This window comes from Eriocheir sinensis, chromosome 33 (genome assembly GCF_024679095.1).
Source record: "Eriocheir sinensis breed Jianghai 21 chromosome 33, ASM2467909v1, whole genome shotgun sequence".
Classification (NCBI taxonomy): domain Eukaryota; kingdom Metazoa; phylum Arthropoda; class Malacostraca; order Decapoda; family Varunidae; genus Eriocheir; species Eriocheir sinensis.
The window spans coordinates 11103552-11123281 of NC_066541.1; the positions used below are offsets into that span (position 1 = coordinate 11103552).

The 19730-nt window shown below is 43.2% G+C and overlaps 1 protein-coding gene and 1 non-coding gene across 2 annotated transcripts in view; one reads left to right on the plus strand and one right to left on the minus strand.

Moving 5' to 3' along the window:
- Positions 1–19730, minus strand: part of LOC127006721 (protein sickie-like) — a 71091-nt gene that overhangs the window by 11262 nt on the left and 40099 nt on the right. The window lies entirely within an intron of this gene.
- On the plus strand, positions 1425–1496 carry Trnae-uuc (transfer RNA glutamic acid (anticodon UUC)). Its single transcript has one exon. It is a non-coding gene; the product is annotated as a tRNA-Glu (tRNA).

Consider the following 19730-nt stretch of genomic DNA (forward strand, 5'->3'; position numbering starts at 1 on the left):
AAAAGTAAAGATGTTTGCGCTGAAGGAGAAGGAGGAGGAGGAGGAGGAGGAAGAGGAGGAGGAGGAGGAGAAGGAGGAAGAGGAGGAGGAGGAGGAGGAGAAGGAGGAGGAGGAGGAAGTGACCTTGGTTTGGAGGAAAATTATGTGACGAAGAGATTGGGAAGAGGAAAAAATATATATATATGTTTGGGAAGTAAAGGAAAAATAGAAGTACCAGTAATAACAACAACAACAATAATAATAATAATAATAATAATAATAATAATAATAATAATAATAATAATAATAATAATAATAATAATAGAAACGTTGAACCAAGTCGTGATCTTGGCAATGACACAAATACCTCAGACAGACAGACAGACAGACAGACAGACAGACAAACCGACAGACATTTGTTACTGAGATCCCTTATAGCAACTGACGACATACACACACACACACACACACAGAGAGAGAGAGAGAGAGAGAGAGAGAGAGAGAGAGAGAGAGAGAGAGAGAGAGAGAGAGAGAGAGAGAGAGAGAGAGAGAGAGAGAGAGAGAGAGAGAGAGAGAGAGAGAGAGAGAGAGAGAGAGAGAGAGAGAGAGAGAGAGAGAGAGAGAGAGAGAGAGAGAGAGAGAGAACAAAACACACACACACACACAGAGAGAGAGAGAGAGAGAGAGAGAGAGAGAGAGAGAGAGAGAACAAAACACACACACACACACACACCGCTACCTTAACATCAACACTGACCCGGCCGACTGATTACCATACAAACACACGCACAAACACACACGGGAATTACCATACAAACACACACAAACACACGAGGTAATTACTACACACACACACACACACACACACACACACACACACACAAAGTTCATTATGTGGAAAGTTCATTATTGACAAAAAATTAAAAACACATTTAACTTGTACGCTAATTTGTGGGTTTTTTTTATGGTATGTATGTAAAGAAGGGACCGCAGGAATATCAAAGCAAAGAAAATATAACCCAAAATTTTGCTACTCAGATAGGAAGGAAAGGAAGGAAGGGAAGAAAGGCCGAGAAGGGGAACACATGAGGTAAAAAAAGCTACAGGAAGGAAGGCGGAAGAGAAGAGAGGGGAAAGAGGGGACACAGAAAAGGGAAGGAAACAGGGATTAAGAAGAAAAAAAAGGAACACAAAAAAGGGAAGGAAACAGGGATTAAGAAGAAAAAAGTGAGTAAATTATGAACGAAAAAAAATAATCTACCTCTCTCATCACAGCACCGCCTCATTATAATAGTACACCACTTTAGGATTCACTCAACAGAAAACGAGTAAAACACTAAAAACACTCTTAGCTCCGTCAGCAGGAAATAATTATCTCAGTATACCACTTCGGGCCACGGAGAGAAAACGAGGATAAAACCGTCTGCCTCGCCCCTTCTTCCCAATCCCATGTGGTCTAGTGGCTAGGATACCTGGCTTTCACCCAGGAGGCCCGGGTTCGATTCCCGGCATGGGAAGAATATTTTGTTTTTATTTTGTGATGGCGAGATGAGGGAAAGAGGGGAGGAGAGAAGAGAAAAAGGAGAGAAGGTGAAAGGAGGAGAGAGGAAGGGAGATGAGAGAGGAGGAGGAATAGGAAAAGAAAGGAAAGGAGAGGAGAGAGAGGAGGAAAAAAAGAGAGGAGAGGAGAGAAAAAAAAAGAAGAGAGGGGAGGGGGGGGAGAGAGAGAGAGAGAGAGAGAATCCTATATAGAAAATAAATGGAAAAAAACACATGAAGGAATAGAACAAGAGACAATAGATGAGAGAGAGAGAGAGAGAGAGAAGCATCAGACAGAGTGAGATAGAGAGAGGGAGGGAGAATAATGGAGTCTACTTTATATAGAGCGATCATTAACATAATAAATCTTACACTAACATCAATCATAGGCTCATTGTTCTCTCTCTCTCTCTCTCTCTCTCTCTCTCGTAACAAATAGGCAGGCCAAATGAAGCGTCTTTAGGCAAACAAACTTGATGGACCTTTCTGCTTCCAAGCCGCTCTTCGCATCACCCTCCTGCCGCCCACACGAGGGGAAGAGAGTGGGAAGGAAGGAAGGAAGAAGAGAGGAGCGAAGGAAGGAAGGAAAAGGAAGGGGGAAGGATGGAAGGAAGAAGAGAAAGAAAGACGGAATAAAATAGAAAGGTGAGAGAAAATGGGAAGGATGGAAGGAAGGAGAGAAAGAAAGAAGGAATAAAATATAAAGGTGAGAGAAAGGGGGAAGGATGGAAGGAAGGAGAGAAAGAAAGAAGGAAAAAAAATAGAGGTGAGAGAGAGAGAGAGAGAGAGAGAGAGAGAGAGAGAGAGAGAGAGAGAGAGAGAGAGGAAAGACAGACAGAAAAGACAAAAAGAATGATAGAAGAGGAAGAAAGGAAGGAAAGATGAATGGAAGGAAGGAGAGCTTACTTAGAGGGATGGAAGAAGGAATGTAGCGAGATGAAGAAACGAGGGAAGATCTATAGTGAGAAAAGTCATAGAGAGAAGGAAGGATGAAAGGAAGGAAGGAAGGAAGGAAAGAAGAATGGCTGAAGCACGAGAGGAAGGAAAGTAAAGTTAAAAAAAAAAGAGGGAAAAAATTAGGAAAAAAAGGGGAACAGGGAAATAAAAAGCCAATAAAAAATAATCAATAAAGAAAAAAGAGCAACGAATGAATAAAAAAAAGAATAAATTAATGTAGTGAAAAAAAAAGAAAAAAAATAAAGACACAAACAAGTCAGATAAACCAATGCAATAAATCACTTAGCAAATAAATAAATAATAAAAACGGGAGTGACAAAGGAGGCGAGAGCAAACGGAGATGAGTGATGGGAGGAGGAGGAGAGAAAAGAAGATTACCTCATGCATCTCCATCTTCTTACGCCGCACTTAAGCCAAAAGGAGAACAGAATTAGGGAGAACAGGTGTAGGAGGAGGAGGAGGAGGAGGAGGAGGAGGAGGAGGAGGAGGAGGAGAAGGAGGAGGAGAAGGAGAAGGAGGAGGAAGAGATAAACGAGGAGAAAAGAAGAAGAAGAAGAAGAAGAAGAAGAAGAAGAAGAAGAAGAAGAAGAAGAAGAAGAAGAAGAAGAAGAAGAAGAAGAAGAAGAAGAAGAAGAAGAAGAAAGAAGAAGAACAAAGAAGAAGAAGAAGAAGAAGAAGAAGAAGAAGAAGAAGAAGAAGAAGAAGAAGAAGAAGAAGAAAAGAAGGGGAGATGAAACAGATAACACGATTAGTGAGAAGAGGTGACAGAAGAGAAGGGAGAGGAGAAGACAAAGAAGAAGAAAAAAAACAGGAATAAGAACAGGAACAAAAACAAGAACAAGAAGAAAAACGAGAGCAGGAACCAAAAAAAAAAAAAGAAATACTAGAAAAAAAGAACGCGAAGAAAAAAAGAAAACGAAGAAAGAAGAAAGAAAACAAAGAGGAAAAACTAAAGCTTGGAAGGTGAAAAACGAGGAAAAAGTGAAAAAAAAGAAGAAGTGGGAAAAGAAGAAAAATTAGAAGAAAAGGAGGATGAGACGAAAAACATCAAACATCAAACTGACAGACAACAGTGAAAACATGTCAAGATGGTGATAATGATAATGATGATTTTAATGATGATGATGATGGTGATGACAATGAAGATAGTGACATGTGGAGGAAAGAAAGGGAAGGCAAGAGAAAGGGGAAGGAAGAAAGAAGGGAAGGAGAGTGAAAGTGAAGGTGTTGGCAGTAGCAGATGGAGGAGGAGGAGGAGGAGGAGAAGGGAAGAAGAAGAGGAGATAGATGGGGAAGATAGGGAGGGAGGGAGGGAACGGTGAGGAAGAGCTATATGAAGAAGGGAGGAAGAGGAGGGAAGAGGAGGAATGAGAGGGGGAAACGATAGGGTGGAGAGGAAGGGAGGAGATGAAGAACAGTAACAGGGAGGAGAGGAGGAGGAGGAGGAGGAGGAGGAGGAGGAGGAGGAGGAGGAAGAAGAGGAGGAGGAGGAGGAGGAGGAGGCAGGCGTAACGAGGGTGGCCACAAATAATTTGGTGAGGGCGGCGTCAAACTTCTTCTCGTGTGTCTTCTCCTCCTCCTCCTCCTCCTCCTCCTCCTCCTCCTCCTTCAGCGTGCCAAAAGGTGTGACAGTTTCCACTTTTACCCATCTTTTAATCAGTCTACCCTCAAATATTTACCTACTTAACCAATATATCTTTCAATACTTCTCAACATTTTAAATAATTTTCTTCCATTTCAACTTTAAAAGGAAACAGTTCAAAAGGAAAACGAAAGTAAAAATAAGAAAATACACATAGCTCCCAAAACAAGACAGGTGATACAACTACCTTACTTGTGTATCTTTATTTGCGTTTCTTACCCTCCCTCCTCCTCCTCCTCTTCCTCCTCCTCCTTCTTCCTTTTCTTCCTTTCTTATATTCTTCTCTTCTACTTCTGTTTCAACTCGGTACGTCTATTTTCCATCCTCATCCTCATACTCCTCCTCCTCTTCCCTCTCCTCTTTTCTTAATGAGTTACGAGAATCAGGTGAGAGAGAACAGAGAGGAGAGGAAAAGGTGACGAGAGAAGATGAAGAATATAGAGGAACGAGAAGGGAGCAAAAGATACGAGTCGTGTTTTTTTGAGGCAAGTAAAAGAAAAGGATAAATTACGAGAAGCTTCCTTAGTTTGCATTTTGTGAGATTTACAGAAGACAAGAGAAAAAAAATACAAAGTCGTTTTTTATTGTCATGAGCTAACGGGAAGAGATGAAATTAATGTTTCGTCTGTTATAGAGATGAATAATTTGAGATGAGACTGTGAGATGAGCGAGTCTGAGATGAGTTAAATCGATCTATTCATCTATCTACCAATTTTGTTTGTCTATCTGTCTATCTGTCTGTCTGTCTGTTTGTTATTGTGTGTTTTCTCTCTGTCTATCTATCTACCTATCTACTCATCTATCTACCTATTAAGGGGTAAATGATAAAAAATACAAAATTACGCTATTTTATGAGATGAGGCAAATGGGAAGAAGAGGAAGCTATGATGTCACTTCACTACATTAGAGATGAAGAACGTGAGATGAGTCTGGGGGGAGTTCAAGGGAAGGACAGCACGGGAAGGCCAAGAGAAATGAGGCTAAAGTACTTCCCCGCCTGTCATTCTTTTTCTGATTCTTCTTCTTCTTCTTCTTCTTCTTCTTCTTCTTCTTCTTCTTCTTCTTCTTCCACGAACACTAAGGTAGAGGGAAGTGCCGGGAGGATGAGGTATGGCACTCTTTGGCACTCCTCTCTCTCTCTCTCTCTCTCTCTCGTGATGGTTCTTGTGCCACACGTGCTGTACCCCTCCTCCTTCTCCTCCTCCTCCTCCTCCTCCTCCTCCTCCTTTCTTTTCCTCCTTTTTTCTATTCCATTCTTCTACTTCTGTTTCACCTCTGTACGTCTATTTTCCATCCTCCTCCTCCTCTTCCCTCTCCTCTTCTCTCTCCCTCCTCCCCGTTCTCCTCCTTGTTCCCTCTACCCTTTCCTCCTTTCTTTCCCTCCTCTTTCTCCTCCTCCTCTTCCTTTACCTCCTCCTCTCCCGTCCAACACAGTACACCACAGATATGCACCCTCTCCCTTCCTCTCTCTCCCTCTCCCTCTCTCCCTTCACTCTTTCCTTACTCTTCCTCTCCCCCCTCCTCTCCCCCTTTCCCTCTTCCCCCCATACATTTCTATTTGCACTCCTTTGATCTTGAACGCTAAAAATGCCGGTTCGTGAATTTCAGCCTTATTCCACTATTTTTTCCCCCTCTTTATTTTTTTATAGTTTTGGTTTATCTGAATTTCAACCATCTGGTCCCTATACGCAAGACTCCATATATATTCACGATACAGGAAGAGAAGAAAATGATGATGATGATGATGATGATGATTATGATGTTGGTGATGATGATGATGAGGAGGAGGAGGAGGAGGAGGAGGAGAAGGAGGATGGTTCACGCATAAATTCACGTATACTTACTTGAAAAAGCGGTTAATTTATAGACAACTTGAAGAAAAAAATAAAACAATAAGCGACATAAATATAGACAACTTGAATGGTAAACAAAGAAAAATTAAATGATTGTAAACTTTTTCTCTCTCTCCGTCTCTTCTTCACTCCCTTATTCCATACCTCTCTCTCTCCTTCTCTCCCTCCCTCCTTCTCTCTCTCCCTCCCTCCCTAACACCTACAGAGGAAGATATAAAACACCTGGCAATTCAGTGTTGTAACAAAAAAAAAAGTTAAAAAATTACTCTCTTGATGTCTGGCGTAGAAGGGAGAGGAGGAGGAGAAAGGGAGAGGAGGAAGGGAGATAAGGGAAGATAGATAAATGGTAAAAGTAGAAGAAAAGAAGGGAGTAGAAGAGCAAAGAGAGAGAGAGAGAGAGAGAGAGAGAGAGAGAGAGAGAGAGAGAGAGAGAGAGAGAGAGAGAGAGAGAGAGAGAGAGAGAGAGAGAGAGATGCTGAGAAAGGAGAAAAAAGAAGATGAGAAGGAAGGAAGATGAATGGATGATAATGCTAGAAAAATAATAAGAAGGTAAGAAAGAAAATGAAGAGAAGAAAGACAGAGGGAGAGACGATAAGATGAAGACATGAAAGGAAGGGGAGGAGAAGGAGGGAGGAAGATGAAGGGTAAAAGTATAGAAATGAAGGGAAAAGGGAAACAGCAAATAAAGAGAGGAAGAGAAAGATAAGATGAAGATGCTGAGAAGGGAAAAGAAAGGGGATGAAAGGGGAGAGAAAAATAGAAGTGGGAAATTAAAACGATGGAGAACTATAAATGGAAGCATGGTGTGGGGAGGGAAGGGGAAAAGGGAGATAGGAAGGGGTGATAAAGTAGGGGAGAGAGGGAAAAAAGGTGATGATGTTATTTTAAAGGGACGCAATTGACAGGGAATGAGTGAGGAATGAGTAAACAAATAAGACTCACACTGCAAACAAACAGACAGACGGGGAAGTACTTACACACACACACACACACACACACACACACACACACACACACACTTTATCCCTTCACACATACTGACATCCTCTTACCTCCTTCCCCCTCCCCCCCATCACACACACAAACACACACACACAACACCCCCTCCCCTCCTCCTCCCCCCTTCAATTCCCACCCCCCCTCACACACAACACCCCTCCCTCCTCTTCTCACCCCCTCCTCCCTCATCCCCTTCCCCTTTTTCTCCCCTCCTCCTTCTCCTTCTCCCTCCTCCTCCATACCCCCTCACAACCCCCTTCCTCTTTTTCTCCCCTCCCCCTCCCCTTCCTTACCCCTCACTCCCCCGCCCCCCACACACGCATACAACACCCCTTCTTCCCTCCCCTACTCTCCCCCTTCCCCTCCTCTCCTCCTCCCTTCCTCCCCTCCCTCCCTCACACACACACACACACACACACACACACACACACACACACACACACACACCCAGACAGCCGAACAAAACCCCCGTCATAGCGTGCATTAGTCAGGCGGAGAAGGGCACTACAAAGGATGTCATCTAATTGGCAGGTTTTATCGTCTCTTCAGCCCGGTGTGTGTGGTGGTGGTGGTGGGGGGGGGGGGGGGCGAAGGCCTGTTCCTCTTCCTCCTTCGCTTCCTCTTCCTTCACCATCACATAGTCTTCTTCTTCCTCTTTTTTTTCCATTTCCTTTTTTTCCTTTCATCATCTCGTTTTCTCTTTTCTCCTCATCTTCTGCCTCTTCATCGTCTTCTTTCTCTTCTTCCTTCACCATCTTGTCTTGTCTTCCATCTCTTCCTCTTTTTCCTCCTCCTTAACTACCACGTTTTCTCTTCCTCCTTTTCCTTCACCATCATGTTTTCTCTTCCTCCTTTTCCTTCACCATCATGTTTTCTCTTCCTCCTTTTCCTTCACCATCACTATTTCTCCACCTCCACCTCCACCTCCACTTCCTCCTTCTCCTCCTCCTTCTCCACCACCACCACCACCACCACCTTCTCCTCCTCCTCCACCATCACCCCCCACCACCACCACCTCCCCATCCCCTCCTCCTACCCCTCCATCTCCTCCTACCCCTACCCCTCCCCTCCACCTCTTCCAAAGACCCCGCGGTACAAGGAGAGCCCCGAGATAACACAGTGCCATACAGGGCCACGAGTGCCAGGCGGGCCAAAGAAGGCGTGAGGGCCATAGACGAGGGCCATATCGGGGCTTGATTGGTCAGTCACACTCGCTGCCACTCCGCTTAATGGTCGTTAGAGGCCCAGGCACCCACGCATTGCACTCTCGCCCTTATGTTAGTGTGCCATAGGGGTGAAGATGTGTGTTCGAAGGTAGTTTATGGTTCTCAAGGCACTAATACCCTTCTGACAGTGTGATATAAGGTTGGGGATCCTATTTATGAGGTAGTTTGTAGGTTTTAAGGAATCGTAGCCCTTCTGACGGTGTGATATAAGGTTGGAGATTATATTTATGAGGTAGTTTGTAGGTTTTAAGGAATCGTAGCCCTTCTGACGGTGTGATATAAGGTAGTAGATTATATTTATGAGGTAGTTTGTAGGTTTTAAGGAATCGTAGCCCTTCTGACGGTGTGATATAAGGTAGTAGATTATATTTATGAGGTAGTTTGTAGGTTTTAAGGAATCGTAGCCCCTCTGATTGAATGATATATGGTCGAAGATGCAGATTATAAGGTAGTTTATGGGTTCAAGGTATTGTCGCCCTTCTGACAGAGTGACGTATGGTTGAGTATGATTATTATAAAGTAGTTTCTAGGTGTAAGGAACTCTCGCACGTATGAAACAGTGACATAAGGTTGAGTATGATAATTATAGGGTAGTTAATGCCTTCAAGTGTACCCTGTAGCTATTACCGCCCTTGTGTTACTGATGGATGAGTAGGAATTATTTACAAGCACAGTACACTCCATAAAGCATTCTCGGCCTAAGTGTATGGACGCCTAGAGGTAATGGTAAGGTAAGAACAGGGAACATTAATACATAAGGAAGACTGAGAAGAATGACTGTAAACTTTTTCTCTCTCTCCGTCTCTTCTTCACTCCCTTTATTTCGTACCTCTCTCCCTCCTTCTCTCCCTCCCTCCTTTTCTCTTTCTCTCTTTCTCCCTAACACCTACAGAGGAAGATATATAACACCTGGCAATTCAGCGTTGTAACCAAATAAACAAAGATGAAAAATTACTCTTCTGACAGATGTTGCGAAATGATTATAAGGTTAGAACAGAGGACATTAATACGTGAAAGTTGAAGAGAGAGAAGAATAAAATGAAGCACGAAGAAATCTTTACATGTAACAAACGAAGCAGCGATTAGCGGGCTTTTTTTATAATTGTTTTTTTTGTGTGTGCCCTTGAGCTGCCTCCTTTGTTGTAATAAAAAAAAGAAAAAAAAAGGAGAGAAAGTAAATAAATGAAAACAAAAAGCATTACCATTATCAGCCTTGTTATACGCTCCTGGTGTGTGTTCCTCTCTCTCTCTCTCTCTCACACTGATTCATTCTCCTTCACTCCTATATTTACATCATCTACGTACATCATCTTTCTCTCCCTCTTTCTTATCACTTCTCCCTCCCCTTACCTCTCCCTTCCATTAATCTCCCTTTCCCTCCCCTTCTCCCTTTCCTCATTCCCTCACCCCTTTTCTAACTTCTCTCACCTCTCCCCTCCCTACTCCTAGACTATCACTCCATCTCTCTTCCTTCCTCCCTTCCCTCACTCCTCACACCTCTCCCTTCCCTACACCAATCCTATCACTCCATCTCTCTTCACTCTCTCCCTCCCGTCACCCCGCCCTCCCTCTCCCTCTCTCCCACACTCAGCAGTACCTAGCAACAGGTTAATTAATTCCTTTCACCTTTCAGAGACGAGACGAAGCCTGTCTGTCTATCAGCGCTTCAAAAACACAACACAACAACACAAACAACACAACGGAACAAGGTAACACAACGGAAAGTATGGACCAAGAACACAACAACAACAACAACAACAACAGCAACAACAACAACAACAACAACAACAACAACAACAACAACAACAACAACAACAACAACAACAACAACAACAACAACAACAACAACAACAACAACAACAACAACAACAACAACAACAACAACAACCCAGCAACAATACAACGGGAAATCAAGAACCGTGAAGCAAAAAATAAAAAATGGAACATAAAAAAATAAATACAGAAAAATTAGTGTCTGTTTAATCAAAGAATCGTTGTACAGGTAAAGTCAGACGCACCTGTACAGCGTGATAGAGTAGACGATGAAAAAAAGGGGGGAAAAAGGGGGTAGGGGGAGAGGTAAAAAGAAGGTAAAAACTATAAGCTGTCAAAACAAGCTACTCGGCAAACATCAATCAGTAAACATTTCACTGTCAAGGTAGGAAAAAAAAGGAAAAAAATAAAAAAATAAAAACTAGAAAAGTGATAAAAAGGAAGCAGAAATAGGAACAATAAAGAGGAAAAGAGGAGAGTGGAAAAGAGGAAGAATAAAAAAAGAGAAAAAGGAGATGAAAACAAAGGATGAAAAAGACAAAAACGAGAAAGTAGAGAATATGAAAAAAGTAGAAAATAGAAAAATTAAGAGAAAATAGATACATGGAAGAAAATGTAAAGGAAAAGGAGAAAGTTGAAAAGAGGAAGGAAAAGATAGGAACATTTCAAAGGGGAAAATCAAAACACATTAAAATAGAAAATAAATTAGATGAAAAATATATAAGAAAATACGGAGAAAACAAATTCGTGAAGGAAAAAAATAAGAAAAGATAAAAACAACTAGAGAAAAATTAAAAGTTAAGAGTTAAACTAAGCAAGCAAGCAACCAAGCAAACACACACACACACACACACACACACACACACACACACACACACACACACACTATCATAACAACAGGTTAAGCCACGCCCGGCCATTTGATAAGCCTATTAATTCTTGCGCCAACACCACTCACTCGACCGGATGTACTCTCTCTCTCTCTTGCTTTCCTTCTTTTCTTTACATTTCTCTTTGATTTTCTTTTATTTCTTTCGTTTTTCTTACTTTTTTCTCTGCTTTTCTTTCTATTCTCTCTCTCTCTCTGTGCTTTTCTTTTATATATTTCTTTTTCTTTCATTTCTTTCTCTTTTCTTCTCGGATTACTTTCTCTTCCTTTCATCCATCTCTCTCATCCCTTTTTCATCCCTCTTTCATCCTATCCATCCTTCCGTCCCACCTTCCTCCCGCCCCTCCCGGAGACACACGCAGCTCTATCAGATCCTCCTCCACCCAACTCTTCCCCCTCCTCCTCCTCCTCCTCCTCCTCCCGTAAATTATGCAGCCGTTTCTCCGCGCCGCGTCGCACAATTAAGCGCTTTGTGCCGGCGTTCACCTGGCGATGCCTCTCAAGGGCTTACGGGCAGCAGCGAAAGGAGTTTATTCCGGGCGCCTCGTAAAAGAGAGTTATAGGCTCGCTGGCGTGTGCTCCCTCTGAAAGGCTCGTGTGATTTGTGTTGTCTGTGGGTTTTTTTTTCTTTTCTTTTTTGTGTGTTTGTTTGTGTGTGTGTGTCTGTGTGTCTACTTGCCTACCTGTCGACTTGTTATACTATCTTGCTTACATAAAGATGAAATTTGATGGTTTGTTTGATTTATGCTTATATTTTTTGATCCGTCTGTGGTAACTTTTATTTCAATTTATTTATTTATTTATTTGTTTATTTATTTATTTTATCTTATTTTATTTTATTTATTTTTATTTTATTTATTTATCTTTTTTTTGTGTGTGTGTCTTTACCTGTCTGTCATCTTGTTATAGTTCGTTTACGTTAACATCAAACTCAAGGACCTGTGTGATTCGTGTTGTCTATTCTCTTTTTTTTTTTCTTCTTTTTTTTTTGGTGTGTGTATCTGTCTGTCTGTTTATGTCTTGTTTATATGAAGATGATATTCAAAGGCTCAGTTGATTTATGGTGTCTATCTTTTTGTCTAGTTTTTTCTATGTTTGTTTGTTTGGTTGGTTGTCTGTTTATCTGTCTGTCTGTCTTCTTGTTGTATCTCGTTTCCATAAAGATTAAACGCTATAAATGCTACAAACAATAGTAACTTTTCTTGCTCTCGCCTTCTCCATCTCTATCTCTCTTTATATCTATCTATCTTTCTATTAATCTTTTCTGAATAAATGGCTGCAGATTTTCTATAAGCCGTTTGCACTCAAGAAAAGTAATGGAGACTATTTATGTTTTCCTCTAAAAATATGAAGTTACTAAATCACGTTCTCTCTTTAGGGTATGAAGCATTATGTTCTTACGCCTTAACGAAGCACCACAAGAAGAGGAACGGCGGAAATTTCAATAACTGTACTTTCTATGCATAAAGGAACGAATCTACAGCCACAAGATGGAGCCACAAGACTTAAGCATCAGCTGCCACTGTTGTCATAATTTTTTTTTACTTTTGGCCTAGAGTGATGATAGTCTTTCATGATGGGGTCTGCTAGTCGGCCCCAGTCCGTTAGTGGCGCAGGCAAGTGTTTTAAAGTGACCCCATCTTGCTTGGCTCCTGGAGTTCCACAAAATCCTCTTTAGAGTTTCGCTAGAGTCCGGGTTGACAGGTGATCATCAGGACAGCATGTGGGTAGTCTTAAGGGGCTATTACACTGGGCAAATTTTCCGTGGATCTTCAGTCAAACCACGATTTCCGCTGGCGTGGTTCTCATATCTCCGTGTTTTCCTGACGTGTCCACGATCTTCCAAAGCTACGGTAGATTTCACCGAAGGACGACGGTATGACTCACCATCATCATCAGCAGCAATAACAAGAAGGAAAGGAGAACCACACCAGCGGATATCGTGGTTTGACTGAAGTGTAGTAGCCCCTTTAGGCCGCTAGGCGATGACGGAAAATTGTCACCTTGTCAGCTTGCAGACGGGACTTGAACCCAGATCCTCCAGGACACCGCGCCGACACACTGACCACTTAGCCACCTCCTTCAGGGGCATGGCAGGGCGAGACAGAGGCAGCAACACAAACTAACGGAAAGAAGTTATGGAAAGTCCCTTACTTTTTTAGGTGGGCGCCAAGGGATATACATGACAGCGCTGCCCCGAGTACTCTTCGCGGCGGCGGCCAACACTACTAAAAAGGCGCGCACGTGTCCAGCCAGCCCGTCAGGTGTCCAGGTGTCCGTCAGCTCACTGCGTTATGGGCGCGTAAACTTTTTCCTCATGTTTTACGGCCGCCACTTGCCTCGCCGACCTGTCCGTCTGTCTGTGTGTCTGTCTGTCTGTCTGTCTGTGTGGTTTGTTTGTTTGCTTGTTTGTCTGTCTGTGCGTTATCTCTCTCTCTCTCTCTCTCTCTCTCTCTCTCTCTCTCTCTTCCGCCCTATCTAGCAGACGTGGTATTGCCTTATCTTACCTCTCCTTCCCTCCTTCTCTATATATACAGGTACTCTCTCTCTCTCTCTCTCTCTCTCTCTCTCTCTCACGCACATATATCCACACCTGCCTTCTCTCCCTTCTTATCTCCCTCCTTCTCTCCCTCCTCTTCCTCTCCCTCTTCTTGTCAGGCCTCTCTCCCCACAACTTTCCCTTCCCTCCACCTCTATTTTCTCTCCTTCCTACCCAGACTTCTACTCTCTTTCTCTCTCCCTTCTCTCCCCTCACCCTTCTACCCTTTTTCTCCTCCCTACCCAGACATCTACTCTCTCTCCCTCTCCCTTCTCTCCCTTCTCCCTTTTTTCCTTCTCCCTTGTACCATTATTTCCTCTTACAGTTAATACGTCTCCCTTTCTTTCCCCTCTTCTTTCTTTCCCTCCCTTTTTCCTTCCTTCTCTTTGCTATTTTTTTTTCCTTTCTTACAAGTGTTACTATTTATCTTTTTTTTTGTGTTTCTTGTATTTATTTTCCTTGTAATTATTTTGTTTTATTGAAGTTTTTTTGTCTTCTTTTTGTATCTCTTTTTTTTCTTTCTCCTCTTCTTCATTCTCTCACTCACTTTCTTATCTTCTTCTCTCTTTCTCTCTCCACCTTCGTTCTTTCCTCCTCCTTCCCTAACATTCCTTCGTCCTTCCTTCACTCCTTCTCTCCTTATGATCCTTCTTTCATTCCTCCACCTCTTTCTCCTCTTCTTCCTTTTCTTTTCCCCTTTTCTCCCTCTTCCTTTACGTTACTTCCTTCACTTCTCCTTCTCTTCCTCCCTTTCTTCCTCCCTATCTTCCCATCTCCTCTACTTACGTTCCCTCCTTCTCTACTCCTTCTCTTTCTCCCTCCCTTCCGTCCTTTTCCTCCTTTTCTCATTCCCTTTCTCCTTTACATTCCTCCCTTCTTCCTTCATCCCTCCTCTCCCTTGCGTTCCTTTCTTCTCTCCTCCCACACCTCCTTTCCTCCATTCCTCCTCCCTCCCACGCCCTTTAAGTACCTTCATATTTCCTTTTCCTTCATTACTCCGCGTCTTGATTTTCCCCTTCCCTCCATTTTCACTTCCGTAACATCTGCGCCTCCTCCTCCTCCTCCTCCTCCTCCTCCTCCTTCGTTCCTTTTTCCCCTCGCATCTCCCCCATTCCTCCGTCTTCTTTCTCCCTTCCTCTCCTACCCCTCTCCAGCCAACCCCTCCTCCTCCTCCTCCTCCTCCTTCCCCTCCTCTTCCTTCTTCCCCTCGCATCTCCCCTCTTCGTGTCTATTCTTGCCTCCTTCCCCTCGCGGTTGCCTTCTCGCACGTTTTTCTATAATTACGCTTTTATTTATGTTTACTTTATGCTTTACTTCGCTATATTCCGTTTCATTATTATTATTATTATTATTATTATTATTATTATTATTATGCTATAGTAATGAGGATGATTTATGTTAGTTTTATCATTACTTTGTTATACTTTACATATTTCACGATATTTTTTTATTACAGTGAAGGAGTCGGGTCTTAAGGTATTTCAACAGCACGTAATTTAAAGGGAAACAACAGAGCTTGCCTCGAAATATAGATACCACCGCGACATAGATTATTACCACTACTGCTCAACTTAATGAACGTTTGTTGTGATGAGAGAAAAAAAAACATATAAGCATAAATATTCCCCTTGATAATGTTTGTAGTTGTGAAGCGAAAAGACGAACAAAAACTGAAAGCATGTAGAAAATTCTTAGTCCGCTGAGAGAAAAATGCAGTTATGAAGGAAAAAGAAAAGGAAACTAAAAATAATGGATATGTACAAAATTACACTCAGCCTAAAATATCTGTGTGTATAAAATAAAAGATAAAAGAAGGAAGTAGAGAAGGTGATGGATACTTGGAGAGAAGGACGGATGAAAAAGAGAAGGAAAATAAGAAAGGAAAACAGGAGCTACAAATTCATACTCTCCTTAAAAATATCTGTAATTATGAGGCAAAAAATAAAAAATAAAAAATATAGAAAAAACGGGAGCGAAATTATACTAGACCGTAAAAAAAAAATATATCTGGTTATGGAGCAAAAACTTGTATATTTTTTTTCTCTCTCATACATTACCAGCGGCTGTCGTCCTCTCTCCCACACTCTCCCCTCTCTCTCCCTCTCCCCCTCACACTGCCACCCACCTGAGGAGAAAGAAAAGAGAAAAAAACGTTACATATTTTCCTCATCAATCAAAGAAAACACAAAAACTCACGGTATTTTCCACGGGTCAAATTCCTTCCTCATTTTCACCCAGGAAGAGGAAGGAAAAAAAGAAGAAAATGCTGCCTAAAAATACCTCAGAATTAGATTACAGTGGGGAGAGAAGGTGAGGAAGGTGAGGGAGGAGGAAGGAGGAAGATGAGGGGAGGAGGGAGGAAGATGCGTGCGTGAGGAAGAGGTGGTGAAAGTGTAGTGCCAAGAGAGGAGGAGGAGGAGGAGGAGGAGGAGGAGGAGGAGGAGGAGGAGGAGGAGGAGGAGGAAGAGGAGGAGGAGGAGGAGACGGAGAGGTAATGTGATGGAAAGGAGGTGATGAAAGTGAAACTGCTACTGGAGGAGGAAGAAGAGGAGGAAGAAGAAGAGGAGGTGGAGGAGGAAGAGGAGAAGGAAAATGGAAAGAATGCAAGAGAGGATAACAGAAGAGAAACGAACAAAAAGAACACGAACAAAAAAAGAGAAAAGAACAAGAGAATCAAGAACAAGAGGAGCAAAAACAAGAGGAAGAGAAGGATGATGAAAAAGAGGAGGAAGAGGAAAGCAAGATAAAATAAGATAAGAAAAGATGAATGAGATAAGATGAAAGAAAAACAGGAGGAGAAGAAATAGGAGGAAAAGAAGGTAAAATAAGGTAAGAGAGAGAGAGAGAGAGAGAGAGAGAGAGAGAGAGAGAGAGAGAGAGAGAGAGAGAGAGAGAGAGAGAGAGAGAGAGAGAGAGAGAGAGAGAGAAACAGACAGACAGACAGACAGACAGAGAAGAGGCTGTTGAACTGAGAGAACCAGGTAAGGTAAGGTGAGAGATGGAGGCGTGAATGAGATGTGAAGAGGATGAGGAATGAGAGGGAAGGGAGAGGAGGGAGGGAGAGGAGGGAGGGAGAGGGAAGGGAGGGTAAGATAAGGGAGTGTTTGACAGTGATAGGGAGAATGAGGGGAAGGTGTGGGTGAGGGGGAGATGAGGTGTGGCTGATGTGAGGGAGGGAGTGAGGGAAGGAAGGGAGGGAGGGAAAGGGAGGGAGGGAAAAGGAAGCTGACAGGGATGAATGGGGAGGAGAAAAGGGTGAGAAAAATATGACAGGGAGAGAAACGAGAAAAAGGCCAGAGAAAGGGAGAGAAAATAAAACAGAGCATGATGTGTGAGAGAGAGAGAGAGAGAGAGAGAGAGAGAGAGAGAGAGAGAGAGAGAGAGAGAGAGAGAGAGAGAGAGAGAGAGAGAGAGAGAGAGAGAGAGAGAGAAAGAAAGAATACATAAGAAGTGAATGGAAGAAGCTAGACAAAAAAAAATAATTACATATGGAAAGTAAATGAAGAGTAAAAACAAAAGTAGTGACAAGTAAGAAGTAAAAAGTAAGAGTATTAAAGAGTAATGCAAGAGTAAAATGCAAAAATAATTAAAAGACAGATAAGAGGTAAGAGGCAAGAGGCAGGAGGTAAGAGCTCGGGAGGCCAATTGTTTACAGGTGAATGGCTCCCTCAGGTGTGGCCAGGTGAGGGAGGCGCCACGCTCAGGTTACCTCTTCTATCGGCCATTCACACACACACACACACACACACACACACACACACACACACACACACACACACACACGTTGCTTAGTGAGGCCCATACTGGCACTGTATCGGCCTGGCACCAGCTGGGGGAAGGGGGGAGAGGTGGCGAGGGGGGTGCATAGGAGAGGAGGGGGAGGGTCGGGGGGAGTGACAGCTGGCTCCCCAAGGCACTGCTAGCATCACTAACGGTAAGGGGTGACAGGAGGTGGGTGGGTGAGGGAGGGGGAAGGAAGGGGGGTGAGGAAAGGAAGGGTGGAAGTGAAAGGGAGAAAGGGTAAAGAAGGAAGAAGGGAGACAGAGTAAGGAAGATGAACGAAAGGGAAGAGTTAGGAAAAGAGAAAGAAAGGAAAAGTATAGAAAGGAGAAGGAAGAATAATGAGGGATGAGAGATGAATGTAAGATAAAGAAAAGAAGAGAGGGGAATAAGTTAGGAAGAGGAAAGGGATATAATAAGAAGGAAGGAAGAGAAGAAAAAGAGAATGAGTTAGGAAGACATAAAAGATGAAAGCAACGATAAGTAAAGAAGAGAAAAAGAAGGAAAGAGTAAGGAAGAGAAAAAGGAATGAAGAACAAGGAAAAGAAGAAGAGAGGAGGAGTAAGATGGAATGGAAGACGGATGGAAGAGGAAGGAAGAGGAGTAAAAACAGAGACAGAAAATGAGGGATAATAAGTTTTTTGTGTGGTTATGAGAATGTAGAAAGGAAGGAAGGAAGGAAGGAAGAGTAGGGTAGGACATAGGAATAAGGAAGGAAGGAAGGAAAAGAGTAGGGTAGGAAATGGGAATAAGGAAGGAACGAAGGAAGGAAAACAGAGTAGGGTAGGAAATAGGAATAAGGAAGGAAGGAAGGAAAAAAGAGTAGGGTAGGAAATAGGAATAAGGAAGGAAGGAAGGAAGGAAGGAAAACAGAGTAGGGTAGGAAATAGAAGTAAGGAAGGAAGGAAGGAAGGAGGGAAGGAAGAGTAAGGTAGGAAATAGGAATAAGGAAGGAAGGAAGGAAAGAATGCAAGAGGAATTAAGTGGAGTTAGTCATCGTCTGTGTGGGTTACTGTCTATTCTTTGTACCTATAACCTTTGTACCTACACACACACACACACACACACACACACACACACACACACACACACACACACACACACAGAGGGCCACCCATCCTTCCTGCCTCTACACGCCTCCCTCCTCCTCCTCCTCCTCCTCCTCCCCCTCCTCCTCCTCCTCCTCCTCCCTCTTTCCCTCCTGTTTTATTGCGGTAAACACACACCACCCCATCTGCTGCCCCCTACCCCCCCGTCTCTCTCTCTCTCTCTCTCTCTCAATAAAGGCTACTGTGACCATACCCAAGACCACCAACGTTGGCAACCACCCACCTTTACCTCCCCCCTCCTCCTCCACCCCCTCCCCCCTCTCTCCTCCACCCCCTCCACATGCTCCCCTTGTCCCCTTGCACACCCCTCCATATGCCACCCTTTCCCTCCACCCTTGCCTCGTGCCTTACCTTTCCTTCCCTTTACCTTCCCTAACTATAACTATATGCTCTCACTTTCCTTAATTATCTTTGTCCACTGCCTTTTCTCATTACCTTTGTGTCGTCACCGTTGCCCTTCATCTCCTCCTAACTGCGTTCATTCATCGTCTATTGCAACCTCGTCTACTCCTATTACATCCTCTTCGTCTTCCTAACTTATTCCCTGCTCTTCTTTTCTTTATCTTACATCTATCGACCTCTCTTTCGGCCACCTCTTTTGATTTTTTTTTTTTTTGTAGGAGCAGCGAGCACCGGGCTTTTTTTTATTGTTTCCTTTTTTTTGTGCCCTTGAGTAAAAAAAACAATCCATCTCTCACCCTCATTATTCTTGCTTCTCCTGTCTCTACTTTTCCTTTCTTTTTCTCTTCCTAACTCTTCCCTTTCTTTCATCTTTCTTAATCTGGGTTTTTTCTTCCTTTACTCTTCCTCCCTTTCATTTCCACTCTTTTCCACCTCCCAAACCTATCCATCTCTTTCTATTCCTTTATCCTTCTCTATTTTCCATCAAACTCGCTTCCCCTGCACCCCATCCATTACTCTCCTCACCTTTCTTCCTTCTTTTCTACCTCTCTCTCTCCCTCCCCTACACACTTTGCAACAACCCCCATTCATCCCTTCCCATCCCTTCCTCCTCTTCTATCCACCCCTTTATCCTATATACACACCTCTCCTGCATCTCATCCATTCATTCTTCTCTCTATCCACCTCCCTCTAAATCCCACACACTTACCTTACCATCCATCCCTTCCTTTCCTTTCCTTTCCTTTCCTTTCCTTTCCTTTCCCTCCCTTTCCTTCCCTTCCCTTTACTTCCCTTTCCTTCCCTTTCCTTTCCTTTCCCTCCCTTTCCTTCCCTTCCCTTCTCTTTCCTTCCCTTCCCTTTACTTCCCTTCCCTTCCCTTTCCTTTCCTTTCCTTCCCTTTCCTTCCCTTCTCTTTCCTTCCCTTCCCTTTACTTCTCTTCCCTTCCCTTTCCTTTCCTTTCCTTCCCTTCCGTTTCTCCTCATTCACCTCTCTCTCTCCCTCTCTCCTACACCCACACCACCCCCGCAACAGACAGAAAACA